The sequence below is a fragment of the Salmo salar genome, unplaced genomic scaffold (assembly GCF_965601325.2).
Source record: "Salmo salar unplaced genomic scaffold, fSalSal1 ptg000974l, whole genome shotgun sequence".
In the NCBI taxonomy this organism is placed as follows: Eukaryota; Metazoa; Chordata; class Actinopteri; order Salmoniformes; family Salmonidae; genus Salmo; species Salmo salar.
Window position 1 is genome coordinate 536490 of NW_027675573.1, and position 8323 is coordinate 544812.

Below are 8323 nucleotides of genomic sequence, written 5' to 3' on the forward strand. Positions count from 1 at the left end.
AACATTCCTTATATAATATACAATATATACGTATTTATAAACAGACATATTTAAATATAAAAAGCATTCATTATATTGTAATTTCAACTCACCTTCAGAACTCTCCATGGGGGGATAAAGGATTCCCTGATCATCTTTTAGCTGTTCTGTCTTCAGAGCTGCAAAGCTCCAGTGTCCTCAATGAGACAATGTAGGGACTCTCTGCTTATAGGGGAGTAGGGGACAGGTATCATCTTTGTTTAAGAGGATGATCTGATTGATTGTAACAACCACATCATGACACTTCCTGAGAACCAATTCTGACATTTTTTTTTTTTTTATTAGAATTTTTTTCTGACCCCCCATTTGTTTTTGCTGAGAAGTCTTTCGGAGGTTCAGAGGTCATGAGGTCCTTGGCCGCAACAGCCTACTGCTTTCAGACAGTTGTTTCAAAGGCCTCCCCCCCCCCCCACACACACACACACACACAGAGAGAGAGAGAGAGAAAGTGACATAGGGCAACAGGAAGAGCGGTCATTCATTGAAGGGTCATTCATTGAAGATAAATACACTTGTGTTTTTTAAAACCCTTTATTATAACCCTGAAATGTTAATACATATATGCCATTTATATCCTTTAAATGTTTACATATTCTTTAATTCCTTTCTTAGAAAATAATGTTATCAGCATGTTTCTCTGTTTGTAACCGAACGACCTCCCAACACACAACCACATGTTGGGGGGTAACAGGTCATTATAACACAACCACATGTTGGGGGGTGACAGGTCATTATAACACAACCACATGTTGGGGGGTGACAGGGGTCATTATAACACAACCACATGTTGGGGGGGTAACAGGTCATTATAACACAACCACATGTTGGGGGGTAACAGGTCATTATAACACAACCACATGTTGGGGGGTAACAGGTCATTACAACACAACCACATGTTGGGGGGTAACAGGTCATTATAACACAACCACATGTTGGGGGGTAACAGGTCATTATAACACAACCACATGTTGGGGGGTAACAGGTCATTATAACACAACCACAAGTTGGGGGGTAACAGGTCATTACAACACAACCACATGTTGGGGGGGGTAACAGGTCATTACAACACAACCACATGTTGGGGGGTGACAGGTCATTATAACACAACCACATGTTGGGGGGTGACAGGTCATTATAACACAACCACATGTTGGGGGGTAACAGGTCATTATAACACAACCACATGTTGGGGGGTAACAGGTCATTACAACACAACCACATGTTGGGGGGTGACAGAGGTCATTAGCTCCCCCTGACGCTACAGATCCTTGTCAACACACACAGAAAGAGAGAGAGACACAGAGATTGAATGAAATATCAGGCTATGTAAATTACATTTTTTTAAATCTTTAGTTCCTAAATGCATACATATTACACGTTATTATTGAACAATCCTACATATACATGTTTTATAAGTAATTCCTTTTCTTAGCCTGTTAGGGCTAGGGGGCAGTATTGACACGGCTGGATAAAAAACATACCCGATTTAATCTGGTTACTACTCCTGCCCAGTAACTAGAATATGCATATAATTATTGGCTTTGGATAGAAAACACTCCAACGTTTCTAAAACTGTTTGAATGGTGTCTGTGAGTATAACAGAACTCAAATGGCAGGTCAAAACCTGTGAGATTCCTTTACAGGAAGTGGCCTGTCTGACCATTTGTTGGCTTTCTTTGACATCTCTTTCCAAAACAAAGGATCTCTGCGGTAACGTGACACTTCCCACGGCTCCAATGGGCTCTCAGAGCCCGGGAAAAAGCTGAATGTCGTCATTCCAGCCCCAGGCTGAAACACATTATTGCCTTTGTCAAGTGGCCGATCAGGGGACAGTGGGCTTAGGCGCATGCACTGGTCGCCCCCGTCTTTCTTTTTTTCCCTCTATTTACCGAAACGCAGATTCCCGGTCGGAATATTATCGCTTTTTTACGAGATAAATTGCATAAAAATTGATTTTAAACAGCGGTTGACATGCTTCGAAGTACTGTAATGGAATATTTCGAATTTTTTTGTCACGAAATGCGCCATGCTCGTAACCCTGATTTACCATTTCGGATAGTGTCTAGAACGCACGAACAAAATGCCGCTGTTTGGATATAACGATGGATTATTTGGGAACAAACCAACATTTGTTATTGAAGTAGAAGTCCTGGGAGTGCATTCTGACGAAGAACACCAAAGGTAATAACATTTTTGTTATAGTAAATCTGATTTTGGTGAAGGCTAAACTTGCTGGGTGTCTAAATAGCTAGCCAGTGATGGCTGGGCTATGTACTTAGAATATTGCAAAATGTGCTTTCACCAAAAAGCTATTTTAAAATCGGACATATCGAGTGCATAGAGGAGTTCTGTATCTATAATTCTTAAAATAATTGTTATGCTTTTTGTGAACGTTTATTGTGAGTAATTTAGTAAATTGTTAGTAAATTCCCCGGAAGTTTGCTAGTTCTGAACGTCACATGCTAATGTAAAAAGCTGTTTTTTGATATAAATATGAACTTGATTGAACAAAACATGCATTTATTGTATAACATAATGTCCTAGGTTGTCATCTGATGAAGATCATCAAAGGTTAGTGCTGCATTTAGCTGTGGTTTGGGTTTATGTGACATTATAAGCTAGCTTGAAAAATGGGTGTCTGATTATTTCTGGCTGGGTACTCTGCTGACATAATCTAATGTTTTGCTTTCGTGGTAAAGCCTTTTTGAAATCGGACAGTGTGGTTAGATTAACGAGAGTCTTGTCTTTAAATAGCTGTAAAATAGTCATATGTTTGAGAAATTGAAGTAATAGCATTTCTAAGGTATTTGAAAATCGCGCCACAGCTGGCTGTTACGTAGGTGGGACGATTTGGTGCCACCTAGCCCAGAACTCTGCAACTCAGGAACATTCACTGTCTTCTTGGTAATCAACTCCAGTGTAGATTTGGCCTTGTGTTTTAGATTATTGTCTGCTGATAGGTGAATTCATCTCCCAGCGTCTGGTAGAACGCTGGATTTTTCCTTTGCTTAGCTTTATTCCATTTCTTTTTATCCTGGAAAACTCCCCAATCATTAAGGATTATAAGCATACCCATAACATGATCCACCCACCACTATGCTTGAAAATATGGAGAGCGGTACCCGTTAAGGTTTTGTGTTGAATTTGCCCCAAACATATTTTGAATTCAGGACAATTTGAATTGCTTTGCCCCAGTTTTTGCAGTATTACTTCAGTGCCTTGTTGAAAACAGGATGCATGTTTTGGAATATTTGTATTATGTACAGGCTTCCTTCTTTTCACTCTGTGGAGTTACTGCAATGATGTTGATTCATCCTCAGCTTTCTCCTATCACAGCCATTACACTTTGTAACTGCTTTAATGTCACCATTGGCCTCATGGTGAAATCCCTGAGCGGTTTCCTTCCTTTCCGGCAACTGAGTTAGGAAGGACGCCTGTATCTTTGTAGTGACTGTGTGTATTGATACAGCATCCAAAGTGTAATAACCATGCTCAAAGGGATATTCAATGTCTTTTTTCACCCTTTTTTTCATCTACCAGTAGGTGCCCTTTTATGCGAGGCATTGGAAAACCTCCCTGGTCTTTGTGATCGCATCTGTGTTCACTGCTCGACTGAGGGACCTTACAGATAATTGTATGTGTGGAGTACAGAGATGAGACAGTCATTAAAGAAGCCCCCCAATTCATGCACCAGACCCATTGAATCTCTTCCTAGTGGAGAGGCTACACAGGCAGCATGCGTAACTAAGTTAACTCAGTGTGGACCACAGTGACAATACATAGCCAGCGGTTGTTCTTTCCTTTAAATGTCTTGCACCCCCTGCAATCATCCAGCTATGTTTGTGTCACCCTCATAGGTTTGTCCTGGAAGTTGGGACAGAGGAAGGCCTAGACGCATCATCACATCACATGCCATCTGGGCTATATTTTGCCCTGTCGTTGATGACACTTCGTAGAGTCCCAGGAATTCTTCCTTTGGTTGTAGATCTGCATCTACAAAGAGTCAAACATATTGACTCCAGATCAACTCCTGATGTATCCTGGGTGGATTCAAACATATTGACTCCAGATCAACTCCTGACATATCCTGGGTGGATTCAAACATATTGACTCCTGTTCAACTCCTGATGTATCCTGGGTGGATTCAAACATATTGACTCCTGATCAACTCCTGATGTATCCTGGGTGGATTCAAACATATTGACTCCTGATCAACTCCTGATATATCCTGTGTGGATTCAAACATATTGACTCCTGATCAACTCCTGGTATATCCTGGGTTCCATCAATGATACGTGCGAACTGGAACACTGGCATTGATGTTGTTTCCGACACAATTTCTTTGACGATTGTATTGCCCACCAGCTTCAAAATGTAGTTTTGCCTTTGGGGACTGGTGAAATCAAAGTGACCTTTCAGCCAGGTGGTCAGCTCTGCATCGCCCTCTGCCTTGTACTTTAGAAGCTGGCTGAAATTCCCACTCTCCTTATCAACGCCTCGAAAAGCCTGACTTCACACCCCCAACAATCTTCATCAGATTTCTCCTCGCTTGTTGCTGCTGTCTTTCCAGCTCATGTGAAAGTTGCACATTAACAGGCTTTGGCTCCTGAATCTAAGTCATCACAGCTAGTTTGTGACACAGAGGAGCCCCTTTAAGGAGGGGTTGTAATGGAGCCCAGTATAATCTTAATACCATTACTCCTGAAAGTAGAGTCCTATTTGACAGGGTTGGACTAGGTATGACATTCACATCTCTCTCTCTCTCTCTCTCTCTCTCTCTCTCTCTCTCTCTCTCTCGTCACCATCCTCATGCTCTCTCTCTCTGCCCTGTCACCATCCTCATGCTCTCTCTCTCCCTGCCCTGTCACCATCCTCATGCTCTCTCTCTCCCTGCCCTGTCACCATCCTCATGCTCTCTCTCTCCCTGTCCTGTCACCATCCTCATGCTCTCTCTCTCCCTGTTCTGTCACCATCCTCATGCTCTCTCTCTCCCTGTCCTGTCACCATCCTCATGCTCTCTCTCTGCCCTGTCCTGTCACCATCCTCATGCTCTCTCTCCCTGTCCTGTCACCATCCTCATGCTCTCTCTCTCTCCCTGTCCTGTCACCATCCTCATGCTCTCTCTCTCCCTGTCCTGTCACCATCCTCATGCTCTCTCTCTCCCTGTCCTGTCACCATCCTCATGCTCTCTCTCTCCCTGTCCTGTCACCATCCTCATGCTCTCTCTCTCTCTCTCCCTGTCCTGTCACCATCCTCATGCTCTCTCTCTCTCCCTGTCCTGTCACCATCCTCATGCTCTCTCTCTCCCTGTCCTGTCACCATCCTCATGCTCTCTCTCTCTCCCTGTCCTGTCACCATCCTCATGCTCTCTCTCTCCCTGTCCTGTCACCATCCTCATGCTCTCTCTCTCTCCCTGTCCTGTCACCATCCTCATGCTCTCTCTCCCTGTCCTGTCACCATCATCATGCTCTCTCTATCCCTGTCCTGTCACCATCCTCATGCTCTCTCTCTCCCTGTCCTGTCACCATCCTCATGCTCTCTCTCTCCCTGCCCTGTCACCATCCTCATGCTCTCTCTCTCCCTGCCCTGTCACCATCCTCATGCTCTCTCTCTCTCTATCCCTGTCCTGTCACCATCCTCATGCTCTCTCTATCCCTGTCCTGTCACCATCCTCATGCTCTCTCTCTCCCTGCCCCGTCACCATCCTCATGCTCTCTCTCTCCCTGTCCTGTCACCATCCTCATGCTCTCTCTCTCTCTCTCCCTGCCCCGTCACCATCCTCATGCTCTCTCTCTCCCTGTCCTGTCACCATCCTCATGCTCTCTCTCTCCCTGCCCTGTCACCATCCTCATGCTCTCTCTCTCTCCCTGTCCTGTCACCATCCTCGTGCTCTCTCTCTCCCTGTCCTGTCACCATCCTCATGCTCTCTCTCTTCCTGTCCTGTCACCATCCTCATGCTCTCTCTCTCCCTCTCTCTCTTTACTCTGAACGCACCAGAGTGAAAATGAAATAAATATTATCAGTAAACAAGTGGTGTTTCTTGCCCTGACGTTCAGGAATGGATTACTAACCATTTCTAATCTGAACGGCAATGATTATTATTATAGAAACATTGACTCATCTCTTGTTCTACTGTGGACTTCTATCATCTGTCCCTTGTTGCTCAGTTGGTAGAGCATGGTGTTTGCAACGCCAGGGTTGTGGGTTCGATTCCCACGGGGGACCAGTACAGAGAAAAAAAATTATGAAATATATGCATTCACTACTATAAGTCGCTCTGGATAAGAGCGTCTGCTAAATGACGTGAATCTGACTGGTGATTATTATAGAAACATTGACTCATCTCTTGTTCTACTGTAGACTTCTATCATCTGATTGGTTCTCATTTTCTCTCAACTGACTTTTCTTATTTTCTGAGGCTCAAAAATCTGATGAATGTCACTGCCACCCTTCCTCTTCCTCATGATGACATCACTGTAAATTAAAGCTGACTGTAATAAAACTGATGAAGGTCACTGCCACCCTTCCTCTTCCTCATGATGACATCACTGTGAATGAAAGCTGACTGTAATAAAACTGTTTTCACTTTAATCAAACAAACACTAATAATGCTATTTATCATAAGGAAGTACAGCTATACAGTATACTATACAGTACAGTTATACAGTATACTATAGAGTACAGTTATACAGTACAGCTATACAGTACACTATACAGTATACTATACAGTACAGTTATACAGAACAGCTATACAGTATACTATAGAGTACAGTTATACAGTACAGCTATACAGTATCCTATACAGTACAGTTATACAGAACAGCTATACAGTATACTATAGGAATATGTAATAAATTAAAGCTACTACTGTCTACATAAATTACAGATGCAGCACAACATAAATGATTGACACTTTACTCAGACTTCACCTGGGCTTTCTGACCAATAGAACGTAATAAAGACATTAACGTTAGTTGAATACGTCCGTGAGCACCATTGTTGGTCGCTGGGTGAATGTGTGGCTAATTAACGTTCCAGGTAACTTTAGTGATGGTTGATTGATTAGCACTCGCAAATCGGTCCATTTTCACCAAAAACTTTTGTTTCCACTCCATGCAATTACTGACACTTTTTAGCAAAATATTATTTATTTCCACAATTACAGTTCCAGCGCAAAATGACGTATTGACGTTGACGTTAAAACATCACAATCGACAGTGATATAGCCTACGTAACACTCATATTACATTCTAGTTTTACACTTTTTAATACATTTGAAAGTAATGAAATAGCACAGCAAATCTTTTATTTATTTATATTATTTATATCAATATATTTGGGGGATATTTTGAGCATATTTCAATATTGGATGTGTCCCCCCAATATATGTTATAATTCCGGCACTGGGATACACTCTTTGTGTAGAAAGTGGATTTTATGGCATTTAAAGCCACAGTGATACATTGTACAGCACACGTGTCTCAGAAGTCCAAGAAGCTGGACATTATATCTGCAGCAGAGAAGAAGAACAACAAGACAGGCTTTATAATTTAGAGTAATATACAAGTGGCCAACCAAGATCACCTGTTCATAGCTGTTTCAACATGAATCCAGCGAGGAGATTCACCTGGTGGAGATCTATGTATTACCTGGAAGTCTAGAGAATGAAGGGCAATGGTTAAAGGCTGAAAATGGATCCATCATAATGATTCTACATGTTATAGTATGAACCTGGATCCATCATAATGATTCTACATGTTATAGTATGAACCTGGATCCATCATAATGATTCTACATGTTATAGTATGAACCTGGATCCATCATAATGATTCTACATGTTATAGTATGAACCTGGATCCATCATAATGATTCTACATGTTATAGTATGAACCTGGATCCATCATAATGATTCTACATGTTATAGTATGAACCTGGATCCATCATAATGATTCTACATGTTATAGTATGAACCTGGATCCATCATAATGATTCTACATGTTATAGTATGAATCTGGATCCATCATAATGATTCTACATGTTATAGTATGAACCTGGATCCATCATAATGATTCTACATGTTATAGTATGAACCTGGATCCATCATAATGATTCTACATGTTATAGTATGAACCTGGATCCATCATAATGATTCTACATGTTATAGTATGAACCTGGATCCATCATAATGATTCTCCATGTTATAGTATGAACCTGGATCCATCATAATGATTCTACATGTTATAGTATAAACCTGGATCCATCATAATGATTCTACATGTTATAG